At 45.4% G+C, this 26,304-nt stretch overlaps 1 protein-coding gene and 1 pseudogene across 1 annotated transcript in view; both read right to left on the bottom strand.

Moving 5' to 3' along the window:
- The window catches only part of LOC139260424 (uncharacterized), an 80,724-nt pseudogene extending 54,980 nt beyond the window's left edge, over positions 1–25,744 (bottom strand).
- The window catches only part of pdzd8 (PDZ domain containing 8), a 283,902-nt gene that overhangs the window by 244,963 nt on the left and 12,635 nt on the right, over positions 1–26,304 (bottom strand). The window lies entirely within an intron of this gene.

The raw sequence follows: 26,304 nt of genomic DNA, 5'->3' as shown, positions 1-26,304 counted from the left end.
CAGAGAAAATTGTCAAATATAAACAAGCTAGAATAGTGCACGTCTTTCATAGTGAGTATGCCTTTTTGGTCAACTTTTTCCAATTTTAAAATAATTTCATGTTTAAAATATTTTAGATCTCTCCCATTCAATTTTCTGAAGCTAACCCTTCCTCCATGTCCCCTGAATTTGAAAAAGATAACATGGTTCTGACTTGCTTCATCTTTAGGACTATCTGCAAACCTTGAATTAGCTCATCAGGCACACTGCTGGCACTGCTGTACTGCTGCCACTCCCATCACTGTTGTATTTTTAATGGACTTTACTTTAAATTGGTTATGAACAATTGCACAATTCAACCTGCCAGCATTCTGAAAATAATCCCCAAGGCAAATTTTCACAGTAGTAGGTTAGGTGTATATAGAGAAGTTACTCAAAATCATTGATGCGTGTCATTGTGAGTAAATTCTTACAAAAAGTATTTTGTGATAGCAAAGAGTTTCATCTCAAGCACAAGGTGGTGAAAAGGAGCAAGAAGATAAAGCAAAGGGCTAAATTGTGAGAAGAAACTCTATTGTAGCAAGAAATATTGTTTTCCATCTTTTACCACATCAGTATAAATCAAACTTTGAACCCTAGGTATCAGTGCGCAGATCTGCATGAAAAAAATGTTTTTATTCGTTCCGGGATGTGGGCGTCACTGGCAAGGCCAGCATTTATTGCCCATCCCTAATTACCCTCAAGAAGGTGGTGGTGAGCCGCCTTCTTGAACCGCTGCGGTCCGTGTGGTAAAGGTACTCCAACAATGCTGGTAGGAAGTTGAATAGTGAATAGGGAAAGTGTGAGGTTATCCACTTCGGCAGGAGAAATAAACAAGCAAACTACTATTTAAATGTAGAGCGATTACAAAATGCTGCAGTACAGAGGGACCTGGGGGTCTTTGTGCATGAAACACAAAAAGCTAGTATGCAGGTACAACAAATAATCAGGAAGGGAAATGGAATGTTGGCCTTTATTGCAAGGGGGATGGAGTATAAAAGCAGGGAAGTCTTGCTACAACTGTACAGGGTATTGATGAGACCACACCTACAGTTTTGGTCTCCTTATTTAAGGAGGGATATACTTGCATTGGAGGCAGTTCAGAGAAGGTTCACTAGGTTGATTCCTGAGATGAGGGCGTTGACTTATGAAGAAAGGTTGAGCAGGTTGGGCCTATACTCATTGGAGTTTAGAATGAGAGGTGATCTTATTGAAACATATAAAGATAGTGAGGGGGCTCGACAAGGTAGATGCAGAGAGGTTGTTTCCCCTCGTGGGAGAATCTAGAACTAGGGAGCATAGTTTAAGAATAAGAGGTCGCTGTGGAGGCTGGGTCATTGAATATATTTAAGGTGGAGATAGACAGATCTTTGAACGATAAGGGAGTGAAGGGTTATGGGGAGCGGGCAGGGAAATGGAGCCGAGTCCATGATCAGATCAGCCATGATCTTATTTAATGGCGGAGCAGGCTCGAGGGGCCAAATGGCCTACTCCTATTTCTTATGTTTCTCATGTTCTTAAGTCCAAAACCTGTGAAAGCACAGAAAAATTTCTAAACACAAACGGGGCTGGACTATGAGGTGCAGTCTTGTGGGTTGAGAGCTCACTAGTTTAGCTACAGGTGGCCAGCTTTATATTATGCAAGTATCACTGGTTCCCAAGGGCAGATCTCATGCAATTGGTGGCAACACCAAAGTAAACTATTGTAACAAGAAATATTGCTTTCTGCCTTTTAACACTTTGTTAAAAGTGTTAAGGAATGTAGGAAAATCAATGAATGGTCATCAACCTGAAACATCAACTGTTTTTCTCTCCACAGATGCTGCCTGACCTGCTGAGTGTCTCCAGCATTTTCCGTTTTTATTTCAGATTTCCAGCACCCACTGTATCTTGCTTTTTGCCAAACTTGTTGGAACCCACTCCTGGGAAGACCCCCCACCCACAAAAGTAAACAAAATGTAAAGAACACTCAATTCTGCCTCTGCAGCAAAACAAATATTTGCTGACCCTCAATTTCATTTCGAACAGGTAAGTATAGATCCTCTTTAAGCATCACTTGTAACACCATTAACAGTATGCAGCACATAACCAAACATGTGACTGCACACAGTTAGCCCCAAAGAATGGAATATAGCTTCCAACATGGTATGATCGGCCGCCATAGGACACAAGTCCAAGGGGCATAAAGTTGAGTCTACTTGGTGCACAATTGGCTTAGACATCCATCGCCAGATTTGGCTGGACCACTTCAAACTCTAAAGGGCCTCAGTCTCCTCTGCTAAAACCATCCACCACTCTACAATCACCCTGCAGGGCAAATATAACCGCTCCAGTCTCCTTTGTTCCACTACCAAGTGCCGACTTAAACCCCTCTCCCTGTCCCCTTCACCCTCACCTCGAAGAGCACAACTCTCATTGATTTCTGCATTACCAAGATAGAGACCATCTGTTCACCTTTTACTGCTCCCCTGCCCGCCGCCCCCCCATCATCTTAAACCTCCTCCCCCGCCCCCACCATCTCAAACCTCACCCCCGCGACCCCCCGGCCATCCCCAACATCTCAAACCTCCCCCCCCCACCCCCCACCATCCCAAACCTCTCCCGCTCCCGCCCGCCATCCCCAATATCTCAAACCTCCCTCCCCCATCCCCAACATCTCAAACCTCCCCCCCCATCCCCAACATCTCAAACCTCCCCCCCATCCCAAACCTCCCCCCCATCCCAAACATCTCAAACTTCCCCCCCCCCACCATCTCAAACCTCCCCCCGCCATCCCCAAAATCTCAAACCTCCTCCACCCCCATCCTCAACATCTCAAACCTCCCCCCCCAGCCCCAACATCTCAAACCTCCCCCCCATCTCCAACATCTCAAACCTCCCCCCCCCCCATCCCCAACATCTCAAACCTCCCCCCCATCCCAAACATCTCAAACCTCCCCCCCCCCCATCCCCAACATCTCAAACCTCCCTCCCCCATCCCCAACATCTCAAACCTCCCCCCCCATCCCAAACATCTCAAACCTCCCCCCCCACCATCTCAAACCTCCCCACCATCCGCAACATCTCAAACCTTCCCCCCCCATCCCCAACATCTCAAACCTCCCTCCCCATCCCCAACATCTCAAACCTCCCCCCCATCCCCAACATCTCAAACCTCCCCCCCCAGCACCAACAACTCAAACCTCTACCCCCCAGCCCCAACATCTCAAACCTCCCCCTCCCCCCCACCGTCCTAAACCTCCCCCCCGGCATCATTCCCAACATCTCAAACCTCCCCCCACCACCGCCACCGTCCCAAACATCTCAAACCTCCCCCCCAACAACCATCTCAAAGCTCCCCCCCGCCACCATCTCAAACCTCAAACCCCCCACACCATCCCCAACATCTCAAACCTACCCCCCACCATGCACAACATCTCAAACCTCCCTCCCACCCCCCACCGTCCCAAAGATCTCAAACCTCCCCCCTCCCCACCATCTCAAACCTTCCCCCCCCCACCATCCCCAACATCTCAAACCGCACCCCCCCCACCGTCCCAAACATCTCAAACCTCCCCCCCACCATCTCAAACCTCCCCCTCCCCACACCATCCCCAACATCTCAAACCTCCCCCCCCACACCATCCCCAACATCTCAAACATCCCAACCCCCACCATCCCCAACATCTCAAACCTCCCACCCCCCCACCATCCCCAACATCTCAAACCTCCCATCCCCACCCCATCCCCAACATCTCAAACCTCCCACCACCCCATCATCCCCAACATCTTAAACCTCCCACCCCACCCCCCACCATCCCCAACATCTTAAACCTCCCACCCCCCCCCCCACCATCCCCAACATCTCAAACCTCCCCCCCCACACCATCCCAACATCTCAAACCTCCCCCCCACACCATCCCCAACTTCTCAAACCTCCCCCCCGCCACACCATCCCCAACATCTCAAACCTCCTCCCCACCATCTCAAACCTTCCCCCCCCCCACACTATCCCCAACATCTCAAACCTCCCCCCCCCCACACCATCCTCAACATCTCAAACCGCCCCCCCCCCACCGTCCCAAACATCTCAAACCTCCCCCCCACCATCCCCACCATCTCAAACCTCCCCCTCCCCACACCATCCCCAACATCTCAAACCTCCCCCCCACCATCCCCAACATCTCAAACCTCCCCCCTCACACCATCCCCAACATCTCAAACCTCCCCCCCACCATCTCAAACCACCCAACCCCCACCATCCCCAACATCTCAAACCTCCCACCTCCCCACCATCCCCAACATCTCAAACCTCCCATCCCCACCCCATCCCCAACATCTCAAACCTCCCCCCCCAGCCCCAACATCCCAAACCTCCCCCCCCCAGCCCCAACATCTCAAACCTCCCCCCCCCACCGTCCCAAACATCTCAAACCTCCCCCCCTCCAACCATCCCCAACATCTCAAACCTCCTCCCCATCCCCAACATCTCAAACCTCCCACCACCCCATCATCCCCAACATCTCAAACCTCCCACCACCCCATCATCCCCAACATCTCAAACCTCCCACCCCACCCCCCACCATCCCCAACATCTCAAACCTCCCACCCCACCCCCCACCATCCCCAACATCTCAAACCTCCCACCCCCCCACCATCCCCAACATCTCAAACCTCCCACCACCCCATCATCCCCAACATCTCAAACCTCCCACCACCCCAACATCCCCAACATCTCAAACCTCCCCCCCAGCCCCAACATCTCAAACCTCCCCCCCCCCACCGTCCCAAACCTCCCCCCCTCCAACCATCCCCAACATCTCAAACCTCCTCCCCATCCCCAACATCTCAAACCTTCCCCCCATCCCCAACATCTCAAACCTTCCCCCCCCATCCTTAACATCTCAAACCTTCCCCCCCCATCCCCAACATCTCAAACCTTCCCCCACCCCCATCCCAAACATCTCAAACCTCCTCCCCCAGCCCCAACATCTCAAATCTCCACCCCCCAGCCCCAACATCCCAAACCTTTCCCCCCCCCACCGTCCCCAACATCTCAAACCTACCCCCCCACCATCTCAAACCTCCCCCCCCCCCGCCACCATCCCAAACATCTCAAACCTCCCCACCCCCACCATCTCAAACCTCCCCCCCACCATCCCCAACATCTCAAACCTCCCACTCCCCACCATCCCCAACATCTCAAACCTTCCCCCCCACCCCCACCGTCCCAAACATCTCAAACCTCCCCCCCGCCACCATCTCAAACCTCCCTCCCCCACACCATCCCCAACTTCTCAAACCTCCCCCCCACACCATCCCCAACATCTCAAACCTCCTCCCCCCACACCATCCCCAACTTCTCAAACCTCCCACCCCACTCCATCCCCAACATCTCAAACCTTCCCCCTCCCCACTCCATCCCCAACATCTCAAACCTCCCACCCCCCCCCCACCATCCCCAACATCTCAAACCTCCTCCCACCATCTCAAACCTCCCCCCACCATCTCAAACCTCCCCCCCACACCATCCCCAACATCTCAAACCTCCCCCCCCCCCACACCATCCCCAACATCTCAAACCTCCTTCCCACCATCTCAAACCTCCCCCCGCCACACCATCCCCAACATCTCAAACCTTCCCCCCCCCCACCATCTCAAACCTCCCCCCTACCGTCCCAAACAGCTCAAACCTCCCCCCCCCACCATCCCCACCATCTCAAACCTCCCTCCCACACCATCCCCAACATCTCAAAACCTCCCCCCCCCACACCATCCCCAACATCTCAAACCTCCCCCCCACCATCCCCAACATCTCAAACCTCCCACCCCCCCCACCATCTCAAACCTCCCACCCCCCCACCATCCCCAACATCCCCAACATCTCACACCTCCCACCACCCCATCATCCCCAATATCTCAAACCTCCCACCCCACCCCCCACCATCCCCAACATTTCAAACCTCCCACCACCCCATCATCCCCAACATCTCAAACCTCCCATCCCACCCCACCCATCCCCAACATCTCAAACCTCCCACCCCCCCCCCCATCATCCCCAACATCTCAAACCTCCCACCCCACCCTCCCCACCATCTCAAACCCCCACCATCCCAAACCTCCCCCCACCCCCCCACCCACCATCCCCAACTTGCCTGAGCCCCTATCTCAAGTATCTGTCCCATCTCCAAATACCTCCCATCCATGACACTACATGACAGCAGTGACTACACTCCAAAAGTACTTCATTGGCTATACAGCGCATTGAGACATCCAGTGGTCATGAAAAGCGCTATATAAATCCAAGTCTTTCTTTCTTACTCATCAACTGTTCCATCGACCCCATTCCCACTAAACTGCTGACTATCCAATTTCTCTTTCTGATAAAACACATGTTGCTCTAACTGTACACTGGGAAGACCAAAGCCATCATCTTCGCCTCAAACCTCCTCCAGCGCAAGCTCCCACCAAACGTTCTTGTTTCTGGACTCTTGCACAACTCCCTTTCCCCATCAATTGTAGCCAGACCTTCAGCTACATATACCCATGCTCTGAAATTCCTTCCTTAAACCTCTATGCTTCTCCATCTCCCTTTCTTTCAATAAGACCCTCCTTAAAACCCAGTTCTTTCACTAAGCTTTTGATGAACCTCCGAATATCTTCGCCTTTGACTGGGCATCCATTTTTTTTAAAACACTGAAGTGCCTTAGGAAATTATTCTAGGGTAAAGGTGCTCGATAAATGCAAATTGTGATTGGTCAATATACCAAAAACAATTTCAATTTTGAAGCTGCTTACTCCAGTTTTATTTTAAAGACACTACCTGCGTGAGTATAAATGTTTGGAATGCAATCACCTCATTACTGCAGCAAGTGTGACATCAACCCCCGCCAGCCTCAGTCAGGGTGCAGCGAAGTGACTTTGCTTTTTGTGCACTCTATTTATATCCCAAAGGCCGCCTGGCTTCACGGGCAAGGTCAGCTTGGTGACCAAGTGTCCTTTATTCATTTGTGAGCTAGTGTTAGCAAGCTTCATTGACTGTGGGGAGGCTTCAAGCTAAGCCTTATCCTGCCAATTTCCATACACACCCACCTCCGGTCAGATAGTAACTCAGAATAGAGACACTGACAGACTTTCCCCTTCCCTAACTCAGGGGCATCGAGCACATCCCTCGCACCTACTGCTGCTATGGCTAAGAACAGTTAATCCACCAGAGTGTGGGAATCAAATCTGGGACCTTCTGACCTGCATGGCTCAGCCACACACTGGATAAGCTCACAGGCAGCAGGGAGTTCTAAAGATTACAATTCAATCATCTTTAACATTATTTGAACATTTCAAGACCAGATTCTAATGTTTATATTTGTTTGCAAACCAACAATACCATCGGGTGCCTTCCTAGAGCCCTTGCACATCCAGAATAGGCAGAAACATAAGAATAGCAGTTTAATCCAAGAATGAAGAAACCCTTTGTATATGTAATGTAGAGCTGTTGAGTTGGGCGTGGCTTAGCCAGTCATGTGATGTTCGCAAGACTCAATAAAACCCCAGCCAGCTGGGCTCGTGGAATCCACGATGAGGCAGGTAGTTGTGAGTCTAGTGGATGAACTGGTAATGTGTAGTGTGATTGTTAAACCTTTTTCTAATAAACCAATTTGTTCTTAATAGCAATGTGTTGCTATGAATTCTCAAGCAAAGAACCCATGAAGTAAATACATTACTGTATGGAAAAGCATTTCAGAGTGAAGATACATTAAGCATAGAAAAACTGCATTAGTTTAGACTGCCACTGCATCTCCTGTTCCATATTTGTATTCATCCTCAAATCGCTCAGTGAACCACCATAGCAAACAGATATCAAACTTGTGCAGTCGCAATGAATATTTAATGTTCAGTTGATGTTACCACCCAGCCGATGCAAAGATGAGGCATATTGTTGGAATTTGCAAACAAGAGATACAACAACATATAAGTAACTTCTTTCACGTGTCTTGAGAAATTAAAGCAGTTTGCAGAAACTACATAACGACAGTTTCCAGTATGGTAAGTTCTGCGCACGAGGCACCACAAAACTTCACAGCTGCTAACATGGCACGCTAGAAAAAAGCTTTAGGACAGGCTTCTCCTGCTCATAAACTGCTTGAAAGAATGTCAACGCCTATCTATAATTTACATTTCAAGAGCACTACTCATGCTTTATCTTATGCATGCATAGGATCTTTACATAATCTTCCAAAGATCGATATTTTGGCTAGGTTAGGGTATCAAGGGATACGGTGCAAAGCCGGGTAAATGGAGGTGAGTTATGTGCAGCCATGATCTAACTGAATGGCAGCGCAAGCTCGAGGGGCTGAATGGTCCAACTATTGTTCCGATGTTTCTGTGAGAGAGAAAATAACTGGCCAGCGCCCAACAATAAAGGGATAAGTGGAAAAATTAGGAGGGGCGGTAAAGGAATGTAGAAGGTGCCATCAAACAGCAGGGTTCATGGAAAGAACTTGCGCTTATACAGAACTTTGAGGGTCCTTTCAAACCTTCTCACTATATTGTTCTAGCTTTCATAACTTAATTTCTCATGGATGATTAGGTGTGATTAGGCTGGGTGGGTCTTTTTCGACTGGCACAGACATGATGGGCCAAATGGCCTCCTTCTGTGTCCTGATATTTCTATGATTCTATTCCAAATTCCCCACACCTTCAAATGTGTCTATCCTCCCCAAGATCTAGGTAAGCTTTACGTAACTTGTTCAGAAAATGAATAACAAACCCTGTCTGGCAATTGCTTTTAGCTGCTGCATTTATCTAATGCTTTCATAAGATCTTAACCCTGTCTTCAAAGTGGTAGAGCGTCACATCAGTTTTAAGTTTAAAGTACCTGGGGAATGTATTTCACAAAAGATAAATTCGCACATAACTGTCATAAAATACAGAGTAAGGGATGAGTGTTGAGGCCACAGCCATGTCGGTGCTGGTGACAACCGAAAAGACCGGCTTTGGTTTTTGTCAATGTTAAGCTGCAGGAAATGTCAACTGCTCAGAGCCTCAATGTTGGATGGGCAGTTAGAAAGTGTAGCAACAATTTTGACGGAGGATGCACAGTGGTAGAATTCTGTGACATCAGCAGGAATGCAGAAGCCGAATGGCAAATTAATGAATGGTCAGAGGGCAAATCTTTAGGAGACATGCTGAATGCTAATAAAGGAGGGCAAATGGAACTAAATGCATCAGACGAATATTGTATCCAAGTCACTATGGATGGCTGCGAGATACTTGGTAGAGGATCAATAGCAAGGAGGTAATTCACAATGGTTCACTTACCTCATTGTTTAAGTGGAAAATTCAAAACAAAACAAGGTCTTGTTCTCTACCACCACAGGCATTTAATATGGGGTAGCTCCAAATGAAGAGTTAAAGTAAAGAAAGGATAAACATGGATCAATTAAGAAAAAGGAAATCATTTTAATTTTATCAAGACATTATAAGTTTGTCAATTATATAGTAAACAAAGTTTAAAATTACAAGGCCGTGTAGTTTGATGTGTTTTCAAAGCTAAATAAGGCAAGTGAACAGCTGCATATTAACCCTTGTAGTAATACCCACCCTCCTGTATCATGGACCATATACAGTAGACACCTCAAATCGCTGGAGAAATACAACCAACAACGTCTCTGCAAGATCTTGCAAATCCCCTGGGAGGACAGATGCACCAATGTTAGTGTTCTCGATCAGGCCAACATCGAAACACTGACCACACTTGACCAGCTCTGCTGGGCAGGCCACATTTGTGTCAGGCATGCGAACAGACTCCCAAAGCAAGCGCTCTACTCGGAACTCCTACATGGCAAGCAAGCCTCAGGTGGGCAGAGGAAACGTTACAAGGTCACCCTCAAAGCCTCCTTGATAAAATGCAACATCCCCACCGACACCTGGCAGTCCCTGGCCAAAGACCGCCCTAAGTGGAGGAAGAGCACCCGGGAGGGCGCTGAGCACCTTGGGTCTCGTCGCAGAGAGCATGCAGAAAGCAAGCGCAGGCAGTGGAAGGAGCGTGCGGCGAACCAGACTCCCCACCCACCCTTTCCTTCAGTGACTGTCTGTCCCACCTGTGACAGGGACTGTGGTTCCCGATTGAACTGTACAATCACCTGATAACTCACTTTGAGAGTGGAAGCAAGTCTTCCTTGATTTTGAGGGACTGCATATGATGATTAACCCTTTGCTGCTGATCCTCTACCAAGCCATAACGGATAGCACAGGGTTAATAAATTAGATTATATTTTCTAATACATTATAGAATTTATGTTGTGTAGCTAATTGATAAGTTCAAAGAGTGTGTCATTTAATTCATAAATTAAAATTTTGAGCATTAATTAACAGTTACTTAAAAATCAGATTTATTAATTTCAATCCCCAGTTTATTAATTTATAAATACTAATTAAACATGGGTGCTAATTAAGTCATTTGACCTTTTCTTAATTGGACGGTCTTTTAAATACTTCAACATGCTGTTCATTGGATAATAAAAACAATAAAACTACTACTTTACAAATCTCCTTACTGTATAGTCTGAATTTATTTTCCTCTTTAATCCCATAATTGAAAAGAATTGAGAATATCTTGAGACCGTAGATTTGGTAATGCAACTAGGAGTGGAGAAGTTGGGATTGACAGAGAGATGAGAGAACATTAACCATTTTTTCTGCAGTTGTTAAGGACTGGTGTGGGAGACCAGGTTGACTATTAAGTAATGAGTTACATAAAGAAATAACAAAGGGAGCAAGAGCAGTAAATCTCCTAAATGCATTTTGAATTTTTACAAAATTAAATGTTAGATCCGATTGGTTAAAAAAATTGCCAAGTGGTTAGCACACACCAATTTTTTAAAATCCAAAAACTTGTATTTGCATTTATATAGTGCCTGCATTTGCATTGTTGTAGCGCCTTTCATGCCCACCACACCTCCCAAAGTGTTTTACAGCCAATGAAATACTTTAGAAGTGTAGTCACTGTTGTAATGTGGGAAACAGAGCAGCCAATTTGCGCACAGCAAGCTCCCACAAACAACAATGTGATAATGACCAGATAATCTGTTTTTGTTATGGTGACTGAGGGTTAAATATTGGCCAGGACACCGGGGATATCGCCCCTACTCTTCTTCAAAATAGTACCATGGGATCGGTTACGCTCGGTTACTTGAGAGAGCAGATGGGGCCTTGGTTTGACGTTTCATCCAAAAGACGGCACCTCCGACAGTGCAGCACTCGCTCAGCGCTGCACTGGAGTGTCAGCCTAGATTTTTGTGCTCAAGTCTCGAAATGGCTTTCAACGGTTCAATGGACAGAAGCAGTTGCTTATCAAATCTGGTAGGAACGCTTATAGCTCATGTTTTAAGATTTATATCGGGTAACAGGATTTACAATCTTACAAACTTCTGGTCCTTACCAGTCTATGGAACAACATTCTATCAGTTTTGTTTCACAAAGTTTATTGACGGCTGGACACTTAATATAGTTGTACACATATAACCAAGAGAATCCTTAAATTTATAGTTAAACACAAAACATTTGCCTGCTAATCAACTGCTCATTATCATTTGATAAACTACACTGATTACATCACAACCATTCATTCATCAAAGTCAGTGTAATCATTAAACTGCATGGATTGTACAGATGAGTATCTACCATGAGCTCTGCCACAGGCAAAGAAGAAAAAAAATCAAATAAAGTGTGTATGATTTTAAAAAATAACCAAGGTTTCAAGTCAGTAATTTCATCTTGGGGTTGTGTTAACTGTAATGACCTCATTAAGAGGTTTGGATGGAATTACTGCTTTGCAATCATTCCAGGGTACTCACTGCTTATGTAGTGGATACAAATTATTCCGATAAGTGGCCTGGTACAGCATTGTACACACAGATGCTGGAATCAAGCTCTACAGACAACAGCTGGCACTATTGCAATAACAGAACACTTACTGAAATTTACAGCGTTACTGGTTATCGGGGCAACTGACAAATGTGTTGGGAGGAAATAAAATACAAACAGGACAGGATTCGTTGAGTTGAACAACAGCACAATGTGCAAGGCGCTAAAATGGCATTTCAAGGGGCAGCGTCACCATGAAATAGTGCTTGACAATTTTTTTTTGTTTGGGAAGGAGAAAAAATGAATGAATTTATATTGTGCCCTATTGTTTCCAAGTACATTAGTACATTTTGAAGCACAGTCACTGTTATATGGGTCAGCATGGCAACCAATTGTGCACAAGGTCCCACATAAACAGCAAGCGACATGAATGGCCAGCTAATTTTTTTTACTCGTGACATTGGTGAACGAGGAATAGCAAGCCAGGACACCCCAAGAACCCCCTGCTCTTCGAATGGAGAAGAGCCAGATAAGCCAAGCAGCATCTTATACCATCACATATTTTTGTAAAAAGGAATTTTTACCAAACACTTTTACAGAAAGGCAGCGCGCCCCTTTAAAAACAACCTGCATTTATATACTACCATTAATGTGGAAAAGTCGCTGAGACACTTCACATCACAAAAGGCAGATACCCAACAGTAGTGGGAGAGCGACGACAGGAGGTGACCAAAAATATGCCTTTCTTTTTTAAAAAAAGGCTGTGAAGGGAGGGCAACGGCAGTGAGATAGAGGATTTAGAGAGGGTGTGGCAAAGAGCAGGGTCGAGAAGGTTCTGCCGCTGCTCTAAAATGGAGAAAGAATGAGAGGCTCAAGGATGGAAGATGCAGAACTCAGGGTGAGGCATAAAGTCCCAAGAGGTTGCAGAGATAAGCTGGGGCAAGGCCACAGGAGGAATTTGTAGATCGGGACTGGGATTCTGAATTCAGTGTTGGGGAGACAAAGAGACAACTGAAGTGAATGAGCTCCAGGGTGCTAAACGAACAAGATGTGGCAAGGGGACACAGGGGCTTTGCGCAAGTCGAGGTTTGTGGAAGGTGCAGCTTGGGACATTACCAGCACACTTTGCGTCATTTGTGAGGACTGTTAATCTTTAATGTGCGAGATCACTGAAGCAGGTGAAACCTTCACTTTGACATCACTTACTCACAGAGCCACAGCCAAGTTTCACAAAGCCCTCAGCCATGTCAGAAATTCACAACAGGGGAATCATTCTCTCAAGAGAAATGATACCACTGAAATGAACAGAACTCAGCATTTTCCTTTGCATCATTTTTTAAAAAAGTAACGATTACCTTTCAAAGGAAAATGTATCCAACTATGCAACATGATTAAAGTTGCTGCCATCGCTCCTGGAATGCACATCTTTCACCAGCAGAGACGACCAAGGGCCCCGTGGGCCAAACCAGGCCTGCGAGCCCCTTTCATCCGGCCCATGCTCCTTCTCGTATTAAACGGACCATGCCAATTTCAACTACCATTAAGTTTCATTGGGGGCTGAAACCAGCTTTGTGCACCACGTGAAAAGAAGCACGGGACAGCCCAAGGAGGAGAAAGGGCTGCTCCTACACTAACACAGGTAGACCAATCAGGGAGCAGCCTTTTTACATCTTCCAGCCTGGGAAGTTTTCAAACTTCAGCAGAAAGGAAGGATGGGGTGAGGTCAGGGCAGAACGAAAGGATGGGTGGGGGGAGAGGGAGGTTGGGGGGAGATCAAGGGAAGAGAGAAAGATGGCCATGGGAGGGGGGAGCAGGAGAAAGAGTCAGAGCAGAGAGAAGGGGGGGGAGGAAGAGAGAGAATAGGGCAGAGAGAAGGATGGGTGGGGGTGGGGGGGGGGGGAGAAAAAGAGAAAGCGAGAGAGAGAAGGATGGGGTGAGGACAGGGGGGAGAGAGAGAGAGAGAGAGAGAGAGAGAGAGAAGGATGGGGTGAGGACAGGAGAGAGAGAGAGAGAGAGAGAGAGAGAGAGAGAGAGAGAGAAGGATGGGGTGAGGACAGGGGAGAGAGAGAGAAGGATGGGGTGAGGACAGGGGAGAGAGAGAGAAGGATGGGGTGAGGACAGGAGAGAGAGAGAGAAGGATGGGGTGAGGACAGGGGAGAGAGAGAGAGAGAGAGAGAGAGAGAGAGAGAGAGAAGGATGGGGTGAGGACAGGGGAGAGAGAGAGAGAGAGAGAGAGAGAGAGAGAGAGAGAGAGAGAGAGAGAGGAGGATGGGGTGAGGACAGGAGAGAGAGGATGGGGTGAGGACAGGAGAGAGAGGATGGGGTGAGGACAGGAGAGAGAGGATGGGGTGAGGACAGGAGAGAGAGAGGATGGGGTGAGGACAGGAGAGAGAGAGAGAGAAGGATGGGGTGAGGACAGGGGAGAGAGAGAGAGAGAGAGAGAGAGAGAGAGAGAGAGAGAGAGAGAGAGAGAGAGAGAAGGATGGGGTGAGGACAGGAGAGAGAGAGAGAGAGAGAGAGAGAGAGAGAAGGATGGGGTGAGGACAGGAGAGAGAAGGATGGGGTGAGGACAGGAGAGAGAGAGAGAGAGAGAGAGAGAGAGAGAGAGAGAAGGATGGGGTGAGGACAGGGGAGAGAGAGAGAGAGAGAGAGAGAGAGAGAGAGAGAGAGAGAGAGAGAGAGCGAGAAGGATGGGGTGAGGACAGGAGAGAGAGAGAGAGAGAGAGAGAGAGAGAGAGAGAGAGAGAGAAGGATGGGGTGAGGACAGGAGAGAGAGAAGGATAGGGTGAGGACAGGAGAGAGAGAAGGATGGGGTGAGGACAGGAGAGAGAGGATGGGTTGAGGACAGGAGAGAGAGAAGGATGGGGTGAGGACAGGGCACTGGACTTGACTAGAGTACCAGGGCCCCAGCTCCAAAAGTTGGATTTCCCTCGACTGAACCTTTACCCCACACTACAAATAGCAGGCAGAATACTTTACCACAGGGATTCCGCATCGACAGAACCAGGCCTCATGCCCGCCCGCCCGCCCTCTCCCCACAGCACACTCCACCAGCACTACGAGTCAACACAAACTCAGATAGCTTTTTATCGGCAGTGACAAAATCACTGGATACAACCCCATTAAAACTCAAAGAATTAACCTCCAATTTCTAATAAGATACATTTAAATGGTTTGTTTTAAAAATCAAACAATTATAAAAATACTACACAAGTCCTGAAATGATACTAGACTTCTACAATTCACAGATCCATTGTGCAGTTAATTCCAATTGTACAAATAATCTCAGTCCCATGGATTGCACATCCTGTGGCATGTGGGAAGTCCCGGACGCTTCGCACAGCCGGGACGACTATGTATGCAGGAGGTGTCTCCATCTGCACCAACTCGAGCTCTGTGTTTTGGAGCTTGAGCGACAGCTGGGGTCACTGCGGTGCATCCGTGAGACAGAGCAATGTGGATAGCACATTTCTAGAGGCGGTCACCCTGCAACTTAAGAGTGTGCAGGCAAAGAGGGAGTGGGTGACCGCCAGACAGAAGAGGAGGTCTAGGCAGGTAGTGCAGCAATCCCCTGAGTAGTCCATCTCGCTCTCAAACCAGTACTCTGTTCTGAGTACTGGGGAGTGCAGCCAGAGCCAAGTCCACGGAACCACGGGTGGTTCGGGGGGGGGGAAGAATGGAAGAGCTATAGCGGTAGGGGATTCAATAGTCAGGGGAGCAGACAGGTGTTTCTGTGGTCGCAGACATGACTCCAGGATGGTATGTTGCCTCCCTGGTGCCAGGGTCAAGGATGTCACTGAGCGGCTATAGGGCATTCTCGGGGGAGAGGGTGAACAGCCAGAGGTCGTGCTCCACATCGGTACCAATGACATAGGTAGGAAAAGGGATGAGGTCCTGCAGGCAGAGTTTAGCGAGCTAGGAGAGAGATTTTAAAAAGCAGCACCTCAAAAGGTAGTAATTTCCGGATTACTCCCAGTGCCATGAGCTAGTGAGTACAGAAATTGGAGGATAGAGCAAATGAATGTTGCTTTTTGATCCTTCGATGTCAGCTCTTCCTGTCATTCTGAAGCAGAATTCATCAAGCGTTGGATTGTTCACCCACTAATAGGGAACGTGAGCTGGGTTTAGACCGTCGTGAGACAGGTTAGTTTTACCCTACTGATGATGTGTTGTTGCAATAGTAATCCTGCTCAGTACGAGAGGAACCGCAGGCTGCAGAGATGGTGCAGGGGCGGGAGGGCTTTAGTTTCCTGAGGCATTGGGACCGCTTCTGGGGGTTGTGGGACCTGTACAAGCCGGACGGGTTGCACCTCAACAGAGCCGGGACCAATATCCTCGCGGGGGGAGGGGGGGGTTGCAAGTGCTGTTGGGGAGGGTTTAAACAAGCTTGGCAGGGAAACAGGAACCTGAAAATAAATTCAGTAGGGAGGGGAGTAAAGCTGGAATTAGAAAGCAAAGATAAAGAAAGTGAGTTTGAAGGAGAGGAAAAACAAGCAGGAAAAAAGGGTAAAAACACAAACGTAAAGACACTTTGTCTAAATGCATAGCATTTGTAACAAAATAGATGAGTTGCCGGCACAAATTGAGACAAATGGGTATGATCTGATAGCCATTAGAGACGTGGTTGCAAGATGACCAGGACTGGGAATTAAATATTCAGGGGTACTTGACAATCCGGAAGGACAGACAGAAAGGAAAAGGAGGTGGAGTAGCTCTATTGATAAAGGATGAATCACTGCAATAGTAAGAAACGATATTGGCTCAAATGATAAGGGTGTTGAAACAGTTTGGGTGGAGATAAGAAACAATAAGGGGAAAAAGTCACGGGTGGGCGTAGTCTATAGGCCCCCTAACAGTAGCAACTCCGTTGGTCAGAGCATAAACCAGGAAATAGTGGGGGCTTGTAAAAAGGGAACAGCAATAATCATGGGTGATTTTAACCTCCTTTTAATTGGACAAATCAAATTGATCAGGATCGCATTGAGGAGGAGTTCATAGAGTGCGTAAGGGATGGGTTCTTTGAGCAGTATGTAACGGAACCAACCAGGGGGCAGGCTATCTTAGATCTGGTTCTATGTAATGAGACAGGGTTAATAAACAATCTCCTCGTAAAGGTTCCCCTCGGAATGAGTGATCATAGCATGATTGAATTTCAGATTCAGATGGAGGGCGAGAAAGTTGGATGTCTAACCAATGTACTAAGCTTAAATAAAAGAGACTATGAAGGTATGAGGGCAGAGTTGGGTAAAGTGGACTGGGAAAATAGATTAAAGTGTAGAACGGTTGATGAACAGTGGTGTACATTTAAGGAGATATTTCACAACTCTCAAGAAAAATAGTGAGGAGGAAAGAGTCTAAGAGAAAAGATAGCCATCTGTGGCTAACTAAAGAAATAAAGGACGGTATCCAATTAAAAACAAGGACATACAAAGTGACCAAAACTAGTGGGAGGACAGAAGACTGAGAAGCTTTTAAAAGCCAGCAAGGAACGACTAAAAAAATGATTAAGAAAGGGAAGATAGACTATGAAAATAAACGAGCACAAAATATAAAAACAGATAGCAAGGAGTTTCTATAGGTACCTAAAAAGGAAAAAAAGAGTGGCTAAAGTAAATGTTGGTTCCTTCGAGGACGAGACCGGGGAATTAGTAATGGGGAACATGGAGATGGCAGAAACTCTGAACAAATATTTTGTATCAGTCTTTATGGTAAAGGACACTAACAATATTCCGACAGTGGATAGTCAAGGGGCTATGGGGGGGGAGGAACTTAACACATTCACAATCACTAAGGAGGTAATACTCAGTAAGATAATGGGACTAAAGGTGGATAAATCCCCTGGACCTGATGGCTTGCATCCTAGGGTGTTAAGAGAAGTAGCGGCAGGGATTGTGGATGCTTTGGTTGTAATTTACCAAAATTCCCTGGATTCTGGGGAGGTCCCAGCAGATTAGAAAACTGCAAATCTAAAGTCCCTATTTAAAAAAGGCAGCAGACAAAAAGCAGGAAACTATAGACCAGTTAGCCTAACATCAGTGGTTGGGAAAATGTTGGAGTCCATTATTAAAAAGCAGTAGCAGGACATTTGGAAAAGCAAAATTCGGTCAGGCAGGGTCAGCATGGATTTATGAAGGGGGAGGCATGTTTGACAAATTGCTGGAGTTCTTTGAGGATGTAATGAACAGGGTGGATAAAGGGGAACCAGTGGATGTGGTGTATTTGGACTTCCAGAAGGCATTTGACAAGGTGCCACATAAAAGGTTACGGCACAAGATAAAAGTTCATGGGGTTGGGGGTAATATATTAGCATGGATAGAGCATTGGCTAACTAACAGAGAACAGAGAGTCGGGATAAATGGTTCATTCTCTGGTTGGCAATCAGTAACTAGTGGGGTACCACAAGGATCAGTGCTGGGACCCCAACTATTTACAATGTATATTAACGACTTGGAAGAAGGGACTGAGTGTAACGTAGCCAAGTTTGCTAACGATACGAAAATGGGAGGAAAAGCAATGTGTGAGGAGGACACAAAAAATCTGTAAAAGGACATAGACAGGCTAAGTGAGTGAGCAAAAATTTGGCAGATGGAGTATAAATGTTGGAAAGTGTGAGGTCATGCACTTTGGCAGAAAAAAATCAAAGAGCAAGTTATTAATTAAATGGAGAAAGATTGCAAAGTGCCGCAGTACAGCAAGACCTGGGGGTACTTGTGCATGAAACGCAAAAGGTTAGTATGCAGGTACAGCAAGTGATCAGGAAGGCCAATGGTGTCTTGGCCTTTATTGCAAATGGGATGGAGTATAAAAGCAGGGAAGTCTTGCTACAGCTATATAAGGTATTGGTGAGGCCACACCTGGAATACTGCGTGCAGTTTTGGTTTCCATATTTACAAAAGGATATACTTGCTTTGGAGGTAGTTCAGAGAAGGCTCACTAGGTTGATTCAGGGAATGAGGGGGTTGACTTATGAGGAAAGATTGAGTAGGTTGGGCCTCTACTCATTGGAATTCAGAAGAATGAGAAGTGATCTTATAGAAACGTATAAGATTATGAGGGGACTTGGCAAGGTGGAGAGAATGTTTCCACTGATGGGGGAGACTAGAACTAGAGGGCATGATCTTAGAATAAGGGGCCGCCCATTTTAAACAGAGATGAGAAATTTCCTGAGGGTTGTGAATCTGTGGAATTCGCTGCCTCAGAGAGCTGTGGAAGCCAGGACATGGAATAAATTTAAGACAGAAATAGACAGTTTTTTAAACAATAAGGGGATAAGGGGTTATGGGGAGTGGGCGGGGAAGTGGAGCTGAGTCCATGATCAGATCAGCCATGATCTTATTGAATGGCAGAGCAGGCTCGAGGGGCCGTATGGCCTACTCCTGTTCCTATTTCTTATGTTCTTATGTTCTATTGCACCAAGATCAGTGTGGTATCTTCAACGTAGCCAAGCATTTGATCGACTGGCTCAGTACTTTTCATGAGATTCTCCTCTCCAATACAATAGCTAGCCTCAGTGTGCTGCCAATGCTGCTTTATAGTATCTGAACACACTCCAGATGACTTGGTCTTTATTTGCTATCACTGTGCAATGTAACCTTGGCACAATAGCTCCCTGATAACCTGGTTGCGATCATGTACTAACAGGCAGGGATGGACAGGCAAGTGCTTGCATTCTACCACTCCTTGGTGTCGTGTGTTAATAAATTATTATTTTGCTATAGAGGAAAAATCCACTTATGGCAATATGCTTTCATGTTGTGCGATGTTCTCTGATCACCTCAAATTGTTCCCACCACATCCACAACCAGTAACCGATCTGTAAAACCAGGACTGAACCTTTGGGTTGCAGAGCTCTAAATACAACTCAGGTTTGGGTGGACAAGTTTGGGTGTTTGTCACAGTTCAAAGGCATAGAATAAAAAAATCATACACCCACTATTATGCTTACCTGAAATTTTAGCAACACCAACTCACGAAAAATGTGCTGTTCTACAAAGGTGCCTACTTCCTTTCACATACTATTTTTCAATCTGAGTTTTATTCCCATATAAAATTTATCTTGGGAGCAAAACCAGTTCTGTAAGCCCTGCAGGTTCAACCAGTTAGACTCTGTCCATTAGGTGAATGGAAGTTCTGCATTACATTGTCTGCCTTCAGTAGATCATAACACTGACTGTATGGCAAGTTCCAAGTTCAGGGGTACTACAAACTTTAACAAGATACTGTATAGGGAAAAACAGCAAGCAGTATTTCTAGGTCTATCCATGGGGCAAGACTATTGTCCAAACAGAAGTGGGAAGTTAATCAGAGGGTAGCAAATTGATTTCCTGCTGTTTGAAAGGCTTTTTTCCCACCATTAAGAGGGATTTTCTTAACATAACACACAAGATTTTGTTTATAAGCTTTCTAAAATATCTTGTATATGATCCAAGCATATTTACATTGGCTGGACAGTCAAAATACAATGTTGGTTAGGAGGAAAGAATTCACTTTCACTTCGGTTAAAAAAATTTCTGAGACAACTGAACTCCTTAGTTGTATTTCAGCAATGTATCAAACTACAAATCAAAAGACAGACTTACATTTATATAGTACCTTTCACAACCTCAGTACATCCCAAAGCGCTTTACAGCCAATGAAGTACTTTTGAAACGTTGTCACTGTTGTAAGAAATTGGCAGCCAATTTGCACACAGCAAGCTCCCACAAACAGCAATGTGACAACGACCAGATAATCTGTTTTAGTGACGTTGATTGAGGGATAAATATTGGCCAGGACATGAGGGATAACTCCCCTGTAGAATCACATCATAGAATGATACAGCACAGGAGGCGGCCATTTGGCCCATCGGGCCTATGCTGACTCTTTGAAAGAGCTGTCCAATTAGTCCCACTCCCCTGCTCTTTCTCCATAGCCCTGCAAATTTTTCCTTTTCAAGCATATATATCCAATTCCTTTTGCAAGTTACTACTGAACCTGTTTCCACCACCCTTTCATGCAGTGTATTCCAGATCATAGATCGCCACGTAAAAAAATTCTCATCTCGCCTCTGGTCTTTTGTTAATTACCTTAAATCTGTGTCCTCTAGTTACTGACTCTCCTGCCAGCGGAAACAGTTTCTCCTCATTAACTCTATCAAAACCCTTCATCATTTTGAACACCTCTATTAAATCTCTCGTTTAACTTCTTTGCCCGAAAAGCGAACCCCAGCTTCTCCACAAAACCGAATTCCCTCATCCCTGGTACCATTCTAGTAAATCTCCTCTGCTTCCTCTCCAAGGCCTTGACATCCTTAATAAAGTGCAGTGCCCAGAATTGAACACAATGCTCCAGCTGAGGCCTAACCAGTGATTTATAAGTTTAGCAGAACTTCCTTGCTTTTGTACTCTGTGCCTCTATTTATAAAGTCCAGGATCCTGTATGTATATATATATTTTAAACTGCATTATCAACTTGCTCTTCAAAGATTGGTGTATGTGAACCCCTAGATCTCTGTTCCCGCACCCCCTTTAAAATGTTATCATTTCATTTATACTACCGCTCCTCATTCTTCTTTCCATAATGCATCACCTCACACTTTGCTGCATTAAATTTTATCTGCCAGGTATCTGCCTATTTCACCAGTCTATGTTCTGCTGACGTCTGCTACTATCCTCCTCACTGTTTACTGCATTTCCGAGCTCTGACATCTGCAATCATTAAAATTATGCTCTTTATACGCAGTATATCAAAAAGAGCAGCTGTCCTAATAATGACCCCGGGGACACCACTGTATACTTCCTGCCAGTCTGAAAACAACTGTTCCCCACTACTTGCTACTTTCTGTCTCTTAGCCAATTTCATAGCCATGCTGCCACTACCCCTTTAATCATAATTTTACTAATAAGTCTATTATATGGCACTTTATCAAATGTCTTTTGAAAGTCCATAAACGCAACACCAATCTCACTACTCCCATCAACCGTCTCCATTACTTCATCAAAGAACTCAAGCAAGTTTGTCAGACACAATTCACCTTTAACAAATCTGTGCTGGCTGTAAATTTATTAACCCATGTTTTTCCAAGGGGCATATTAATTGTCCTGGATTATAGTCTCTAAATGTTTCCCCAACACCGTTAGGCCGACTGACCTATAGTTACCGGGTTTATCCTTCACCCCTGTTTTGAACAAGGCCCAATGACAAAATGGTGTCAACAATGCAAAATGCTTGAGGTGTAACTCTCAGCTTTTTGGACAATGGCTACAAGGAAGTACATAGTCTTTTAGGAATAAAGATCATCTGTACTAAAAAATACACGAGTGAGTCACAAGAAAGTACACATATGAAAGTTTCAAAGGGAATGCAGACACTCACGACAGACCAGCCGAATGAGCAAAACCAAATCTTTAGTCGATGCACTGCCATCTCAATAGCTCCATTACTTGGCTTTCCAATAAATTGTCATTGTTCCTTCAAGTCCACATAAATAACAGTATGCCAAGATTTTGTGCAGAATTTGTCGATGAGTGTCTTAGATAACTGGGCCCCTGAAGCTCTCACCATCCTGAATTCTCATATCAAAACCGTATTTTCACCAGGCTTATTTATTATGTTGAAAGAACAAACAAACTTACATTTATTTAGTACCTTTCATGTCCTCAGCACTTCCAAAAGAATATTCAAGCCAATGAAGTACTTTGGAAGTATAGTCACTGTTGTAATGTAGGCAAATAAATATGCAATGAAAAATACACTAAAGGCAATAAACTTTTATATTCTACCATTACACTTCTTCTGTGACACTTAATTAACCGCAACAAATTACTACCACTATCCAGACAGTAACCATTCAAATGTTATATCATCCTGATTGCTATTTAATCTTCTCTTCGAGGTGAAAATGTTCAGATGTCAGGTGAAGACAGAACTGGACTTGGCTATGATACCCACTGCAGTCAGGGACCCTCGGCCAACACTCTCACAGCAATAATGGCAATTTGGACAAGGTTCCGGAGGACAGCAGGGCTTATGAAATCCTACCTCAGCAAGCTGTCAGCATGGGATGGAGACAAGTTGCTGGAGAGATTAAAATATATATATTTTTTTAAAGATATGGAACAAGAAAATTCTCTGCAAAGCCAGCTAATGCAATCCATCGAATGGAAGGGGCTTAACTTGTCATGCACTCTCTCCCAATTATTACTAAATCTGATAAGGGAGGAAAACTCAATACAAACAGAAAATGGTGGAAATAAATAGCAAAATCTATCTGCACCTAAAAAGAGAAAAATGGGCGAATGTTTCATTTTCGATGAAGAGTCCCACCTGAAGCGTCAATCTGTTTTGCTCTTTCAAATATCGACAGATGAGCATTTTCTATTTTTATTACTAATCTCTGCATCATCAGCCGACCACTGCAAGAATTGCAAAGTAGGACACTGTAAAGCCCATCTAATCCACTCCTTTCAGAAGAGAATGTAAAATCTGTATAGTCATAGAGTCTCCTGAAGTAGACAAAGAGCAACAATTAACTTCAAGAAATCTAACTGTATCCGGACTCTGAGATAATCAAGCCAAAATGCAAAAAGCAGGACCACCAATAAATATCACATCACTTGTAAGTTAAAGAGACGGGCTAGAATTTCACCAAACTGTCGTTATTTGACAAATAGCGCCATTTTTGTGAAAAAAATAACAACGTCGGCATTTTTTTTTAACGGGGTAAGATTGGCCAAAAAATACCCCCGCCGTTAAAAAACGGAGTTGCTGGAGGAATCGTGGTGGTAAACGCTGCCCTCTCTAACTTTACCGTGAAGCGGATATTGCAAAAAAATACAGGGGAAAATTTTTTTTAAATACAAAAATAAAAATTGAGAAAACATTCACAAAAGCATTAACAGAATCGCTGAAAAATTTTTAACAAATTCAACTTGCCTTTTTTGTAGGTCTTCTTACTTACCGGCACTCTTGAAGCTACAACACAAGGTTTTTCGTGTTTTGCAAAGCGAGTACGGCGGTGCCAAACTGCCAAACTTAACGTGGTATTTTTTTTTGGTATGGCGTTACTGAAAATGGTGATATTTTGACAACACCATCCTTAAAGTTTGTGGAATTTTAAGCAGTTTATTTTTAGGACGAAAACTTAATTTTATCGTGAAAAAAAAACACGTTAAAACGCACGTTAGGGTGGCAAAATTCTAGCCCTCTAATCGTGTCCTAGCCATGAATACGCATCTTTATCTCCTAGTTTCTCTCCTATCTCTCACTCATGCCCTCTCCAAGCTTATCTTGTCTGAGACCCATCACACGCCCTCCCCCACCCTCTTCCCAACTAAACTGGAGTACATAAATCTAGGCTAACACTTCAGTGCAGTGCTGAGTGAGTGCTGCACTGTCAGAGGTGCCGTCTTTTGGAATGACACGCTAAACCTGCTTCCTCACTCAGGTGGACGTAAAAAATCTCCTGGCACTATTTCGAAGAAGAGCAGGGGAGTTATCTCCAGTATCCTGGCCAATATTTATCTCAAATTAACATAACAAAAACAGTTTATCTGGCCATTAGCACATTGCTGTTTGTGGGAGCTTGCTGTGCGCAAGTTAGCGGTCGCGTTTCCCACATTACAACAGTGACTACACTCCAAAAGTACTTAATTGGCTGTAAAGCACTTTGAGATGTCAGGTGGTTATGAAAGGCGCTATATAAATGCAAGTCTTTTTTTTAAACTGCTGACCACGAAACTTCCCTTTCTGGCCCCCATGCTAGCTGACACTGTAAACGGTTCCCTCTCTTCTGGTTATGTCCCCTTCTCTTTCAAACCCGCTGTTATCAACTTCCTCCTCAAAAAAAACCACCCTTGTCCCTTTTGTCCTTACAAACCACCACCCCATCTCGAACTGCCCTTTCCTCTCCAATGTCCTTAAAAGTGCTGTCGCCACCCCAATCCGTGCCCATTTTCCTCACAACTCCATGCTTGGACCTCTCCAATCAGGTTTACAGCAGCACTGAAATGTCCCTTATCAAATAATATCCTATGTTACTGTGTTGTACTATCCCTCTTTATCCTACTCAACCCATCTGGAGGCTTTGACACGGTTGACCACTTCAGCCTCCTCCAAAGCCTCTCCACTGTCCAGCAGAGTGGGACTGCACTCGCCAGGTTCCATTCTTATCTATGAAGTCAAAGCCAGAGCATCTCCTGCAATGGCTTCTCTTCCCGCTCCCTCACCATTACCTCTGGAGTCCTCCAAGGATCCACCCTTGGCCTATTTCTAATCTACGTGCTGCCCCTCGGCAACATCATCCAAAAACCCATTATCAGATTTCACATGTACGCCAACAATACCGAGCTCTACCTCACCACCACCTCTCTTGACCCCTCAATGCCCCAATTTGTCACACTGCTTATCCGACTTCTATTATTGAATGAGCAGAAATTTCCTCCACTTAAATATTGGGAAGACCATTGTCTTTGGCCCCTGCCACAAACTCCATTTCTTAGCCAGCGATTACATCCCCCTCCCTGGCCACAGACTGAATCAGACTGGTTGTAACCTCGACATCCTAATTGACCGTAAGCTAAGCTACCAACCCCCGTACCCTCTCCATCACCAAAACCACTTATTTCCTCCCCCGCAATAGCATCCATCTCCACTCCACTCAGCTCAGCTCATCTGCTGCTGAAATCCATTCCTTTGTTACCTTCAGACCCGACTATTTCAATGCTCTCCTGGCTGGTGTCCCATCTTCCACCCTCCATAAACGAGCTCATCCAAACCTCTGCTGCCCGTGTGCTAACTCCCACCAAGTCCCATTCTCCCACCACCCCCGAGCTTGCTGACCTACGTTGGCTCCCGGCCCAGCAACAATTTTAAAATCCTCACCCATGTGTTCAAATCCCTCCATGGGCTCATCCCTCCCTATCTTTGTAACCAAGCTTTTGTCATCTGTCCTAATATCTCCTTATGTAGCTCGGATAACATTCCCATGAAGCGCCTTGGATCCTTTTATTATGTTAAAGGCGCTATATAAATGTAAGTTATTGATGTGGAGCTCCACTACGAGTATTCCTTTTGAAATATAAAATACTATAATGAATTGACTGTCCTATTATTATCCTTCTTATTTCTACACAAGTAGTGAGCGCCAATGTTGTCAGGGGAAAGAAAGTGGTTTCATGTTGTTGGAAAAAAGTGAGACCAATATGAATTTCCGTGCTCAAATGAAACAGCCAGGATGAGACCCTCGGGACAGCTCCCTCATAAATTGGGGCACAAGTTCACCGAATGATGTTGCCAATATTCATGATTTAAAATGAGCTGTTGTGCTTTAAACATACCCTTTATATTGTCCCCGTCCTCCCCCACCAACATTTCCTTTAAAGTGCAGATTCCATCATATTTGCATTCACATTACTCATTCTTCTAGTCATTTTATTTTATATTTTTATTTCAGCAATGTAAGAA

The sequence above is a fragment of the Pristiophorus japonicus genome, chromosome 3, assembly GCF_044704955.1.
Source record: "Pristiophorus japonicus isolate sPriJap1 chromosome 3, sPriJap1.hap1, whole genome shotgun sequence".
NCBI lineage: Eukaryota > Metazoa > Chordata > Chondrichthyes > Pristiophoridae > Pristiophorus > Pristiophorus japonicus.
This window is presented reverse-complemented; position numbering and strand designations above follow the sequence as displayed.